General features: G+C 46.9%; 1 long non-coding RNA gene across 1 annotated transcript; it reads right to left on the bottom strand.

The window, feature by feature from the left end:
• Positions 1-243: 243 nt before the first annotated feature.
• Positions 244-14,379, bottom strand: LOC135186292 (uncharacterized). The gene is made up of 3 exons (XR_010306809.1): positions 14,318-14,379; positions 7,024-7,100; positions 244-1,196 (listed from the first exon to the last, which is right to left on the bottom strand). It is a non-coding gene; the product is annotated as an uncharacterized LOC135186292 (long non-coding RNA).

The following is a 14,379-nucleotide window of genomic DNA, read 5'->3' as shown; positions in this document are numbered from 1 at the left end:
ATTTCCAAATCCTGGCTGCATTACACAGTGAAAGAGATCGATGGAATACATAGAACTGAAACCCAACCGAAACCTGTAGATTCCATCTAATCCCCAAGAAGCGGAGCAAACATACAGAATTAAAGCTTGCAAATTCATGTAGCATCAGAGAAAGTGGACCCACTACCACTGGTGTACATCTGGAGTAATTTCACTGAAGCAGAGGAAATGGGAGGTCAGTGGAGTTGACTACCATGAAACCAGTATTGTTGAGAATCATTTATTTAGCTACAAAGAGTGAAAGATAAATGTCCTTTGAATTCCTGACCCTGCTATGAAAATGGAATAGAAGCTGTGGAAACTCTCTGAAAGGGAACAGGAACGTCTCAGATCTGGCTCGTTAATCAAAACAAGGCAGTGCAATCAGCTCCCACCCTAGGTCTATCTGTGAGGAACAACAACTCGGAAAATTAAATCATTTAACACATTATTTCCTTCCTCATTTCAGCGCCGATTGAGGCTGTTGCACAATTTCTCCCTCCCCCCCCCCAATACCCTGCAGCTAGGTGCTTCTGCAGCCTGTGGGGGCTGCAAGGCTGCAGCAGGGCAGGAAGGTCCCTGACGTTCCTGTTTCCCAGTGGGATCTCTGCTTTGGGAGATTCCTCTCTGGACCTCGAGATTTCCTCACTGCCTTCCTGATCTCTGATTTCCTATTTCCTTTATTACCTGTGGAGCAGGAAGCTTGGGACAGAGCTAAAGAGGGAACATTTGCTCGTGTTGTTACACCAAAGCAGCAAATATTGCTGTAGCCACATCTTAGACCTGGAGTATCTTCTGGAGGAGTTTCATCCGGCAGTCCTTGGGTGAAAAACACCTTCTAGGCGAAAGTGCTCTTTTGATGGGATGAATTATTCTGACCTAGGAGCTTTTGTCAGCGCAGCTGTGGTGATCCTTCCACCTCTAAGCCAGCCCCAGTTTGTGAAGTAGGCTGAGTCCGTGAGCAGCCTGAGGCCCCCGCAGCTTTCTGGCGATTTCTTTCACGTGGATTTCCTGTTGGCTGCGCCGGCAGGAAGCGAGCGCGGAGCTGCGCCGCTGAGCGCGGAGCTGCGCCGCTGGGCTGAGAGCCCTCTGCAGCCCAGGGCTACCAAAAAGTGATGGCTTTCAATTGACAGCTTACTTCCTCCCACCGCCGTTTAGGGAAAGTGTCAAGGAGAAAACTGTCAGGGAGAGAAATAATAATAAGAAATAGCTGCTGGTCTGGCTGGGTTTCCTACAAAGGCTGCCTCTGCACAGATGGCTTCCTGCGATAGCTCTTCCCAGGCACCACAGCTTGCTGGGTGCTGTGACACACACCAGCCATCAAGGTCCTGATGGTTGTAAAACATCTGTGAATTTAGGCCGTGGTTGGGTCATTTTGGCTTCTCGGACCTGTCTCAGAAAATGGATTAAATATTTGCCCATATGCTTCTCTGATTTGTCAAGGAGTTAATAGTTTGAAGTACAGTCCTAGCTTGTGTCACAGAACCACAGAGCGAGGGCTGCTGAGGGGACCCTGCAGGCCACCCAGCCCAACCCACTGCCAGAGCAGGTTCACCTACAGCAGGGTGCACAGGATGCCTCCAGAAACTCCACCACCTCTCTGGGCAGCCTGCTCCAGTGCTCCACCACCCTCAAGGTAAACAAGTTCCTGCTCACGTTGAGGTGGAACTTTGTACGTTCCAGCTCGTGCCTCTTGCCCTGTCCCTGGGGACCACTGAGAAAAGCCTGGCCCCATCCTCCTGACAGCCACCCTGTGAAGTATTACATGCATTGCTGAGATCCCCCCTCAGCCTTCTCTAGGCTAAACATCCCCAAGCCCCCCAGCCTTTCTTTAGCAGAGGTGTTCTGGTCCCCTCAGCATCTTTGTGTTTCTTTACTGTGCTCTCTCAAGCAGTTCCCTGTTCTTCTTGAACTGCAGAGCCCAGAACTGGACCCAATACTCCAGATGAGGCCTCACCAGGGTAGAACAGAGTGGGAGGAGAACCTCCCTCAACCTGCTTACTACACACTTGTTGACGCATCCCAAGACATCATTGTTCGTAGCCAGAAGAAAGTCAGTGCTCTCCTACCCTTAGGGTAAGTTACAAACCTTCTTTATCCATGTACACTGATTGTACACCCCCAGCCCTGCTGCACTGCTTCCAGAGGCAAACACTTCCCAGACTGTCCTGCCAGTAGTCCCCTGCTCAACAGCTCAACAAGACATGGCTTTTCTGTGTGAAGACTGATTTCACAGTGTCTGAGCTTAAAGTGAGATTAATTGTGCTCTCAGTTCCACCTTTGGTAACTCAACTACAGAGTTTTTCTTGACATTCCTTCTGCCCATGCCTGTTTCATCAGTGTTAGGAGGAGTGTGGTCTTGTGCAATGGAAGCATTTAAAAGTTCAAAAATCAGTCCAAGACCATGAAAACAAGCTAGAATTTAATGGGAGAAAAATGTCCTCAGTCCTGCTGGGTACAGCTCCAGCAAGAGCCTTTCCACTTTTTATGATTTTTTTTCCTGCTTTCTGAAGCTTTTATTTTAGTTTGAATCATTATGGCCTGAAATTGTGTGCCAGGGAAGATTCACCTTGGAGATTAGGAAAAGTTTCTTTACTGCAAGAGTGGTCAGAGATTGACACAGGCTGCCCAGGGAGGTGGTGGAGTCCCCATCCCTGGAGGGGTTCAAGGAATGTGTGGCCATGGCACTTGGTTTAGTGGCCATGGTATTGTTGGGTTGCTGGTTGAACTGGATGATCTTAGAGGGCTTTTTCAATCTTAATAACTCTATGGTTCTACAATTGTGTGGCCGACCAGCAGATAAGGAGACAGATGCACAGACAGAGTGGTGGTACTGGGGACCAGCTCTTCTGAGTTTCCCTGGCCAACATTCACCCGAAGTACATCATCCCTTACCTGTACTGGTCCACATCTAACCCAACTCACCAAACCATGGAGGTGCTTGTGTTTCTCTGGCAGACATCCCTCAGCTTGTATGCACACACTGCTAGTAAATCAGAACACTCTATTTTTCACCTCCTTTCTCTGAAAACTTCATTTCCTAACACGCTGCCATTTTCTCTTAATTACCCAGCAAGTCCCCCATGCTCAGTATCCACACCAGGCTCTTTTATCACCACAATATTTACTGCCAGCTGACCATGGAAGCTAACCCTTTTTTTTCTTTCCCCCCTTTCCCCTCTGTGTGTGTGTTTCTTTTGCTCCCTCTATCTCATCTCATCCTGTTAGCTCCCTGTGATGAATAGCCTGTTCCAGGACATCAAACTGTAATTTAAACAGAAGATGATCAATAAGCTTAGCAAATTGACTATGGCAGCATCAGCAGTTTGGATCAAAGAGGGTTGTAGGCAATTTAAAGGGCATCTTCATTGCCCCCACGCCGCGGTCTACGCCTGTCGCTCGCTTTGTCGATCCCAGCTCTGTTGGCTGAATAAGGGGAATGAGAGGTTTCTCTCCACACACAACCTGGGAAAAGATTCACAGCACCTGTGTGAGGTGGCTTTGAGAGTGCGTTTGGAAACCACAAGAGGCAGAGCATCCTGGAGCAGGGATATCTGGCTCATAAGACTTGATAAAAAAGCAGTGTGTCAGAGCTTGGAGTCAATACTGGCACTAAAGAGGCAGATGCAGATGGAAAATACAAGCCCTCCTCAGTTTAACCCTCTTCTTGTGCTGCTGTGGCTTGGGACCACCCATACTTTCATGTGAGGTAGGAGGAACTGTATTTTAATCTGTTTCTAGAATCTCACCAGTTTGATTTTCAGACAAGCTTGGTAAATTCACAATGTCAGAGGGTTCACATGAGCAAAACATTTAGATACAGCTGCTTCAGCAGGGGGGTCAGACTGGATCATCTCCAAAGGTCCCTTCCAACCCATATTATCCTGTGATCTGTGTTCTGAAGGTGCTTTGTTTGTAGCAAGTTCCATGTCCGTTGAAGTGGATGAAGATAACTTCGAGTTGCAAATGGGTGATGCTGAACTTTCCTCGAGAACACAAAGAGCCAGTTTGAATATGGTTGTCAAGAAACTGAAGCAGTGATTTGGATGGATGGCTCAATAAAGCCAGTGGCTGCCTGCACATGGGTTACAGCTCCCAGCTGCCCTCCATCTTTTGTCTGCTGCACCAGAGCAGGTGAATATTGAACACTTGCCACATTGACTTGAGCCACCAGCTACAGAATAGAATTGTTCTGATTGGAAAAGACCTTTAAGGTCACCGGGTCCAACACTTCTCTAACTCTACCAAGGCTGGTGCTAAACTGTGTCCCTCAGTACCATGTCCATGCCTCTTAGAAACACCTCCAGGAATGGGGATTCAACCACCGACCTGGGCAGCCTGTGCCAGTGAATATCTGTATGGGAGGAAAAATCTTGTTGCTGCGTATAGGAGAGAGGAAAAGAAACATCATTAAAACAGACAACAGCTGGGGTGACGCAGAAGGCAGCTGCAAGCCAGCCTGTGGGAGAAAGAAAAAGCCTCTTGAGATGTTCTGCAGGATTCATGAAGTTTTGTGCCATGGAGAAAGGTTCTAAGGGCAGCGGGTAACAGTGGCAAGCATCTCTTCCCCATGTTTGAGACCCATAAATGGTGTGCCTGTTATCTAGGAGCACAGGGGCTGCTAAGGCCCTTGTAAGAGGGACTATACAGTTCTGAAGGCACTTAGCTCCTAGCTGGCTCCAGGTCGGAAATTACACAATGGATGTTGAAATGCTGGCTTGCTGAAAAGTTGTCATTGGAGTAATGGATGCTTTGTTTCCTGTTTTTGCTGAAAGCTAAAGTGAAACGTAATTAGCAAGTGAGAGAGCAACCTTGGCAGCCAAACAAAAAAAAGCACATTTGGGGCATCTGAGCCAATGCAAATTGTTTATGCAGCCCATGAACAATATTTTTCTGCAAATGATTTTAAGTGAGAGAACTCGTCATAGCCCAGTCAGGCTGGCTGCTCACCGACCTTGTCCTCTGCTGTCAGCTCTCAGGGATAAGCTGAGGCTGCACGGCGATGTCCCAGGTTGTGGGGCTTTAAAGGCAAAGGCTGGTGACTGGAAGGAGAAGGCTCAGCTGCTGCTTTTGGTTCTGGGGTAATCCTGAGCATATAAGAACTTTAGTTTGTCTCCACAACTGAAATGTATATTAGTTTTAGATTACAAAGCTCCTTTTCCAGCCTGCTTTACAGTGCAGAAGATGAGATTCCAGACTCGGAGAATCACAGAATGGTAGGTGCTGGAAGGGACCTCTGAAGGTCATTGAGGAGATCCTCTCCTTTTTGTCCTCTACACCCACTCTGCTATTTCTGGTACTTGCATCCACGCCCTACTTGATTCTCAGGTGAATGCTCAGAGGTTTTGTTTCTAATGATGTAAGGTCTGGCTTCTTTCCTTGCTACTTGCAAAAATAATCCTTCAGGAAAAAAACAACAGGTGGAAAAATATTGCCCCTGTCTGGGATGGTGCTTGTCCACTCTTCTCACCAGAAATCCTTAGTCTCTGCCTTCAGACCTGGGTGTGCAGTCATTTTATGTGCAACATTTTAACGTGTTTTTTGTCAACCAGCCTCGGAATCTTTTGCTTGTTCCTGAAGCAAAATTAAGTCTGGTTGTGAAAACTATCACCACCCTTTGGTAAAAGCTACCCACGTCTGGAAGGACATCACCATTATGAGGGTCGTGGAACATTGGAATAGGTTGCCCAGGGAGGTGGGGGAGGCTCTATCTCTGGAGGCCCTATCTCTGGAGACATTCAAGGTCTGGTTTGATGGAGTACTGAGCAACCTGCTCTAGTTAGGGCTGTTCCTGCTTATTGCAGAGGGGTTGGCCCTTCCAACTCAATGTGCTCTGTGATTCTCTAAGTAAATGGCAGTGAACAGATCCATATAGAGAAGAAAAATTTTCTACCACGTGGCCCGTTCCCAAGCAGTAAGTGCCTGTAGATGCACAATGAGCACTGGCTCTGCCCAGGCTTGCCCTAGATTGTGTTATTGTGCCCCTGTGTTTTGCTCAGTGCCTATTTCTGGCCAGGCTCAGTGTGTGTCCATGTTATTGAGCACGGTTTGTTTTGTTTCAAGGCTTTCAGAAAGAAAAATGAAATGGGTGTGACTTACCCTGGGAACAGCCTCAAAACAAAACACTGGGTGGGTGTTCAGTCTGTTTTGTCTTGCCCCTCTGCAGTCCGCAGGGACAGCTGCAACTAGAGCAGGTTGCTCAGAGTCCCAGACAACCTGACTTGCAATGGTTCCATGGATGGAGTTTCTACCACCTCTCTGGAAATTTACCACTCTCGGGAGTGGTGGACTAGGTGATTTTTGAAGGTCTTTTCCTACACCAATTATTCTATGATTCATCATAAAAGGATATATAAGTATAGAAACCTTGGTGAAGGGAGGACTTAACCATCCTCTTCCAGTATGGGCCAGTGTGAGCATTGAATGACCACAAACAACAAAGAGGAAGCAACTGTAGAGGACAACAGGCACAGATGGAGCTCTGGTGATACTTCTGCAGATAGATCAGTGCAGGATGATGAGGGTGAAATAGATGTTGCTAGCAATAATACTGGAATATGGATATGACTTGCCAAAGTGTGTGACACGTTGGGACCTTGGAAAATGTGGAGCTTAATGCCATCTCTACAATGAGCCTGTGGTTCATACAGTTTGTGATAATCTCTGTTGGTGAGTGAGGGTCTCCAATCAGCCCCTTCACACCTCAGTCAGCAAAACTGGGATTGACAAAGGCAGCAACATGGACTTTGCTTAAGCTGGTGTGAAGAAAAAGCCTCCTTGGCATGCCACTCCAGCTATTAGTTGCCTCAGAAGTATGTTCCTAGCTCATGAAAATCATGTTGCTTTACTGTGTGGCTGCTCTGCACAGGGACACAAACTAAAGTAGAGGATTAATATTTCCGCTGGGTACATCAAGAAAGGGTTTGATCCAGAAGAAGAGCATTACTGTGCAGTACCAGAGCGGTGAGCAGAAACACTCCCAACACACATTGTGAGTGCTCTTACCTGACCTCACAAGATCTTTTTTCCTGTGAGATGTCTCATCCCCGAGTGGCTCTTGCAGTTTCCTCTGATGAAGGTACCTGTGATGGAGAAAGGTGCAGTCTGGTAAGACCACAACAGCCTGCAGCCCGCTTGCAATGAAACAATTGCTTGGCTACGAGCTAACCATTTTGGCAACCCATTGCTATTGAGAGGCTGTGGGCTCCTTGGCACTCTCATTGTGCACGAGAATTTCAGATGGGTTATCAGCATCCAGTATGGAATGAAAGGAAATTAGGACAAAGGCCTGTTGTTTATTCAAGGCTGTGTTTTATTTATCCTCTGGCTTTTAAAAGCCTCTTATTTTATGTGTCTTCTGGGCACATAGGCTTCAGTCTGAAAACATCACCACTAAAACAAGCAACCAGCCTGACAAAAGTCGTCGCAGGGAGAGCAACTGAGATGTAAAAGCAGCTTGGTCCTCACAGTATCCCTTGAGGTAAAAGCCTTCTGCTGAGGCTGTGTGGAGATGGGATCACAATCACATCACAGAGCCACAGAACTGCTCTGGCAGTGCCACGTTCACACATGTTGAGACGTGCCTACCTCTTGGAAAGAACATCCAAGGCAGGGATGTTCTTCTGAAAGGGAAGGAACTTTGAGGTATAGGACCCAAGGATCTTCATCATCTTGGTACTTTTGTGTGCTTCTTCCCCTTGACTATCATTGCCCCATGAGGGTGGCTTTCCCAGTACAAAGTGGTGGATCACTCAGGGAAGGGGTGGCACCAGTTTGCAAAAGCACCCTTTGGGTAGCAGAGCCCCCATGCTAAGGAAACACAGCCATGCCTGGGGAAGCCAAGCAGAGAGGCAAAGAGGAGCCAGCCTCTTTTGAAACACTTTGGCCACTAACAAAACTCCTGAAATGTTTTTCTCTGTGCTCTGTCCCACCAGTGTGGAGGGACCAGCAGCCAGTTGCATTATAGCCCTGCTGATTACTTATGATTCCCTTCCTGTGAGGACAGGCCCTGATGTGTTGGGGGTTGATAACGCTGGCTCCTGTCAAGCAATAATGCTGGTAGAGCTTCCTGCCTAATCGGAGAGCAATTACTGTCCCTCAAAGGGGAAAACATTTGGGAGAACCCAGTTTTAGCTCAGAAGTGATAACAGGAACATTTTCTTGCTAAGCTGCAGTTGGAATGGAGCTCATTCAAGCATCTCCCATGGCAACACATGACAAAAACCAAAGAGAGAGAAGAGGCTCAAGATTGTTCTGTCTACCATGTTCCTACCATATCAGAATGTCAAGAGGAGGTCAATGAGGCTGGCGAAAGGTCTTGAACACAAGTCCTGTGAGGACCAGCTGAGGGAACTGGGAGTTCTTCAGCCTGTGGAAGAGGAGGCTGAGAGGGGACCTCATTGCTCTCTACAACTGCCTGAACGGAGGCTGGAGTGAGGTGGAGCCTCTTCTCCCAGACAGCAAGTGGTAGGGCAAGAGGAAAGGGCTTCAAGTTGCACCAGGAGACCTTTACATTGGACATTAGGAAAAAAATTCTTCATCAAAAGGGTTGTCAAGCCCTGGAACAGACTGATCAGAGAGGTGGTGGAGTCACCGTCCCTGGAGGTGTTCAAGGGACGTTTGGATGCAGAGCTTAGGGACGTGATCTAACAGTTGTGTGGAGGGACATGTTAGGTCATGGCTGGACTCCATGTCTTCTCCACCAGGTGATTCTGCAAGTCTATCATTCTATGTTCTCATGTGACTTGCGTGGTCTGGGAGCTGGTGGGCTTGGTCAGCTCTTCACTCATGGCTGCTGACCACACCCTGAAGCAGAAGGCTGTACTTTAGTGGTTTGCAGAGGTGTTATGGCCTCTGTTTGGCTGGTAAAGCCATCACTGCTTTTAAATGAACTTGCCAAACCTCTATGGGAACAAAAGAGCTCAAAGAGCAAAGGGTTGCAGCAGAGTGGGATAACCAAAGACAGTGTTAATCTGTAGCTTTGAAAGGGGGCAGTAACCAGAATATTCGAGGGAAAAGAACCTGCTTGGATTCCTGGCAAGCTTCTGATGGTCCAGTGCAGAAAGCACTCAGAAGGACTCAGGCACTCAGGCATTTCCAGCAAAGGCTGAGCCGTGTGCTTCTGACCTCCCCGAAGGAGAAGTCCCTGGCTACAAAGGGTGTGTGTCTGTGGTGAGAGAAGCCCTGTCTCACTGAAGTCGAGCGGGGAAAGGAAATGACTCAATCATCAAAAGGCCCTCCTTCCTCAGGGAACTGTCCCTAATCAGTGTTATCCCATTACAATAATAGTATTGGAGGGGGGCTGTGGAGCAGAGCACTCTCGTAGCCATGTAAACTGCTTCCTGTATTTGCCAAACAAAACAGCCTTCAGCAATTAATAGAACTTAACCGTTAGTCCTGCTATGAGGGAACAACAACTCTGGCTGTTCCTCCTGCAGCCTCTCCTGCTTCAATCCTTCTCCCAGAATGGGGTTTTTCTTTTGGGTCTGCATTACCTGCTGCTCCAGCAAAGAAAACCACAAGAATAAACACGATTTGGCTTGGCCTAAAGTGTCAGAGCTATGAAAATTGTCCTCATTACCCTTGCAAGAGCTATTGCAAAGCATACTCTTGGGATACCCTGATTAGTCATTGCTGTAGTATTAAGCTGGGACACTTTCTGTGGCTTGCCAGAGATCCTGTACAATCTCTACCTTTTGGAGCTTGATAACAGGCAACTCCAGAAGTTGGCAGGGGAAACTACAGGATAAAGCAGTGGGTCCTTCAAAACTTGGGGACCAGGAGCATTACAGAGCCTCAGCTCACTGTAATTAACTCTAATTAGACATAGCTGCAGATGGGCGGCATCTCAGCAGCAAATGGACTGCTTGTTCCTCTTTGATTTGATAGGAGAGAAGCTCCTCATGTGACAAGAACATAGAATCATAGAATCAGTCAGGGTTGGAAGGGACCAGAAGGATCATCTAGTTCCAACCTCCCTGCCATGCCCAGGGATGCCCTACCCTAGAGCAGGCTGGCCAGAGCCCCATCCAGCCTGGCCTTAAACACCTCCAGGGATGGGGCCTCAACCACCTCCCTGGGCAACCCATTCCAGCCTTACACCACTCTCATGGTGAAGAACTTCCTCCTCATATCCAGCCTGAACCTACCCATCTCCAGCTTTGCTCCATTCCTTCTAGTCCTGTCACTCCCTGAGAGCCTGAAAAATCTTTCCCCAGCTTTTTTGTAGGCCCCCTTCAGATACTGGAAGGCCACAAGAAGGTCACCTGGAAGCCTCCTCTTCTCCAGACTGAACAGCCCCAACTCTTTCAGTCTGTCCTTATAGTAGAGCTGCTGCAGCCTTCTGAGCATCCCAGTGGCCCTTCTCTGGATACACTCCAGCACATCCACATCCTTCTTGTAATGGGGGCTCCAGAGCTGGATGCAGTACTCCAGGTGGGGTCTCAGCAGAGTGTTCACCAGCACTGGAATCAAGGGGCTCTTTCCACTGCCTTTGGATTAGAAACCTGACAAAGTGAGGTAGGATTGTCTTTGAAGGACTCCGGAGATGTTAAATCATCTCTTGGCTGTGCCAGAGGTTCCCAGGGTGATCTTGAGACAATTGCCTTGACTGCTTCTGGAAGTTTTCCATTTGCCTAGTCAAATGATACTTCTTTCTGACACCTTTTGCCTGGGTTGTCCTTGGACAGTGTTTGGGTAGGATCCATTTCAGACTCTTTTTTGTACAGTGTCTGTTACACTGAGATCCCAGCTGAGGCAAAGCTACAAAGGACACTGGAATTAATGGAACAAGTGATTCGGTGAGAAGATTCATTGTGAAATATTATTTAGAAAATAAGCAGTTCAAGTAGAAAAAATAGTTTGATATTTTGTACTGCCTTTGGTACTCTTCACTTTAAAACCCTTGAGCCAGACTGAACTCACTTTCCGTGAGTTAAAAAGCAAAAGACGTATTGACAAGAAAATACCTTGAATGAATTCTTTCTTAAGATTTCACAAAGTTAGAAATGTCCACTCAAGGGTGAGCTTAGCTGTAGTCACACAAATGCTTCTTTACAGCTCTTTGTGAACAACCATCCATGTCTTCTGCAGGGGAAGAAGAAAGCAGGATTTCACGTTCCGGTTTGAACCTGAAACTTGCATCACCTATTTCTGTTTCTAAAGATGGAAGACTAGGTTCTTCCTCTGAGTCTGCTACTATAAATGTGACTGAAACTTCTAAAACTAATAAAAGGTTGTGGCTGCCACTCAGAAACAGGGTCAGAATTTAGTCAGAGGGAAAACTCGTTGTGCACTCCATGAAACAGCAAAGAAACAAGGAGCATCAGGAATACCAGTAGGACTTTCCAGAATTGATTTTGGTCTTGATATGAGGTTGTGCAAACACAATCCCACAGAAAATCCTAGATGTGTTGCATCCTTTGAGCATACTCCAGCCATGTGGCTGTCAGCCATCCCAAAGAGTTGAGGTGTCTAAAGGCCTGGCTTCACCAGTTATCCCATGCCAGCTGACCCTAGCCTGGAGTGTAGCCAGCATCTCTCAGAACTAGCTTAGGCTTTCAGAAAGGTGAAAGAGGAGATGGTTTCCAGCCTAACTAGACACAGATATCCCACATACTGTCTCTGGCTCAAAGTTGACCCAACCACAGTAAAGCTCCTTTGAGCTACTCCACACCATACTGGAGTGGTGGTGAACAGCACAAGATCTCACCACAAAACAAACCCTCCTGGTTTAGAGTAAAAAGACAGCAGGTTGTGACTTCTTTCTCCTGAAGGATCCACAGGACAGCCATCTGGCACCTCCCTCCACCATTTGGTAGGAACAATGTCACTCCCATTCTTGTTGGTATCATTGTGTTTGGCATCTGCAGGGCTTGATTCAGCATCAGGACCCAGAAAGCCTTCCTCTTTGATATTGCTGCCGCATAATATCCACAGAATCTAAATCCTCAACCTCCTTCCAACAGCTTTCTGAGAGATGAATCACCAATTAACGACAGCAACAGCAGCAGCAAGCCTGGCAGGTTCTTTCTAACAAGCAGGCTGTTCATTTTAAACGAACGGTGAGATTTTGGAGAAGCTATTTGAGCAGATTCTTGTCTTCATTAAAAAGCCAGAAATAACATTTCTGCATTTCTCACTATTCCTCACTATTCCTCACTATTCCTCACTACTTAGTTTCACCAATTGGGATGGGAGCTCTTTTTTCCCCTCTGAATTTGCTAGCCATGCATCCTACTGACACATGGGATGAGCAACAGGGATCCAAAGGTGCTTAATGTCTAAAATCTCCCAAGGCAGATTTGCAAATGGTCAGGAAAATCTTCTTAACTCGGATGGAGCTGAGGCACAATAAATCCAAATCTTTGGCAATATACAGGGGAGCGAAAAAGAAGAAAAAGTTGGCATGCTTGGAAACAAGATAGAGGCCCAGGTGGGTAGCTATGGGAGCTAACATGATAGAAAGCCAGGCTTTCCTGGGACTGAAATGATGTTTGGCAAGATAGCAACAGAGGAAGAAGCTAACATTTTTCTAGCTCTAATAGCAAAGAGCACAAAGGGTCAAATCCATCACGCCTTTGTTAAACCGAGCCCATAGAGACTTCTCTTGACACAACCAGATCAAAAGAGGAAGAAAACATAGTTAGGAGCCAATAGCAACAGATTCTTGTCAGGTTCCCCAAAATTTCTTTGAAAATATCTTTTTTTTTTCAATGCTGGACTTGTCCCTGGCTATTAAACATCTGCTTAACTGTAAAAATACTTGAAAGATGACTTGGTGATAAGACTGAGAATAAAACAAAAGGTTGTCTAGTGCAGGCTGATAGCGTGTGCACACATCTAGGAAAATAGATCCCCTTCTGACAGTCTTCTAAAGCAGCAGGAAAGAGGCACAGGTAAAACTTGTCTGTGCTTAGGTCACATAGCCAATGCTAATTTAGGACAGTTCCCTTCCAGACTCATAATTTTTTTTCCAAGCAAAAGGTGGGGAGTTTCCTCTATCTGAGGAAACATTCACATCACTGGGCCATAGAACAGAGTCACAGAATCATTAAGGCTGAAGAAGACCTCTAAGATCATCAGGTCTAACCTTCTACCTAACACCTTCATGACTACTAGACCATGTCCCCAGGTGCCATGTCCATACCGTTGTTGAACACCTCCAAGGATGGTGGCTCCACCACTTCCCTGGGCAGATTGCTCCAATGCCTCAAAATGTTTCATGTCTCAACTCTCCCTTTGTTCCCTGAGTTCCTTTAGATATCAGTCTGTAAGATTTCAGGTATCATAGCAGCCATCCCGTATAAAACAGTTCCTGGCCTCAAACATTTGCAGACAAAAGCCTAGTCCTACAAAGATTCTCACAGCCTGCAAACATTTGGGCAGCACTCAAGAGGGCTGCAAAAATCTCTTGGCTAATTCCATGCCTGAGTGGCTGCAGATCAAGGGCACATGTGGTATCAATACTCACAAGCAGAGGATCAGTTTTCTCTAACCAAACACAGGACTTAAAGAACTACCAGGGTGGAATGTTTAAGAAAGGTGAACTGAAATAAAACCACTTACCCAATGGACATGCAGCAACAGCTACAGGGAGTGAGAAATAATAAGGAGGAAGAGTTACAAACCTGCTAGCAGAAAAAGCAGTGCTGTGGGAAGAGAAGGGGCTCATGGTGATGTTCTGGTTTAGCACAGAGGGGCAGAGAATCATAGAATGCATTGGGTTGGAAGGGTCACTAGCCCAGCCCCCGTGACAAAGGGCTGGTGGGAGTGAGGAACAGCTAGCCTGCCTGCTGGTAACCCAGCCATGCTCCCCTTGAAGGTCCTGGGGACTTGAGAGGGTGTGAGCTCCCAGGAGACAGTTGAGTGCTGTGGCCACCAGATCCTAGCTGTGGGAAACTGAGAATAAATCAGCTCTGTGTATGGTATTCCCTTGAGGTCTTTCCTTAGTGGGTAAAAGCTTTTGAAGAGGAATGGTGGGAGGATGAAAAGATATTCCTGGCACATAGACCCATAGAATCATGGAATGGTTTGGATTGGAAGGGACCTTTAAAGGTCATCTAGTCCAACCCCCTGCAGTCACTAGGGACATCCCCAGATATAGAGGGTTGCTTAGAGCCCCAAACAACCTGACTGGAATGATGCCAAGGACAGGGTTTCTACCACCTCTCTGGACAATCTGGGACAGTGTTTCACCATCCCTGACTGATGAAGGCAACTGCTAGAAGATAACCTGATTTCCTGAAAATATAGAGACAGCAAGCATTGGAAATCAACAGCACTGCTGGCCCAAACCTACCATTCCCACCTGAGGCCATTCTTTCCTCAAATTCAGTTCTGAGCTTCTCCAGTGCACTGCAA

This window comes from Pogoniulus pusillus, chromosome 24 (assembly GCF_015220805.1).
Source record: "Pogoniulus pusillus isolate bPogPus1 chromosome 24, bPogPus1.pri, whole genome shotgun sequence".
Taxonomy (NCBI): Eukaryota; Metazoa; Chordata; class Aves; order Piciformes; family Lybiidae; genus Pogoniulus; species Pogoniulus pusillus.
The sequence above is the reverse complement of the archived record's forward strand: the minus strand, read 5'-3'. Positions and strand labels throughout refer to the sequence as shown.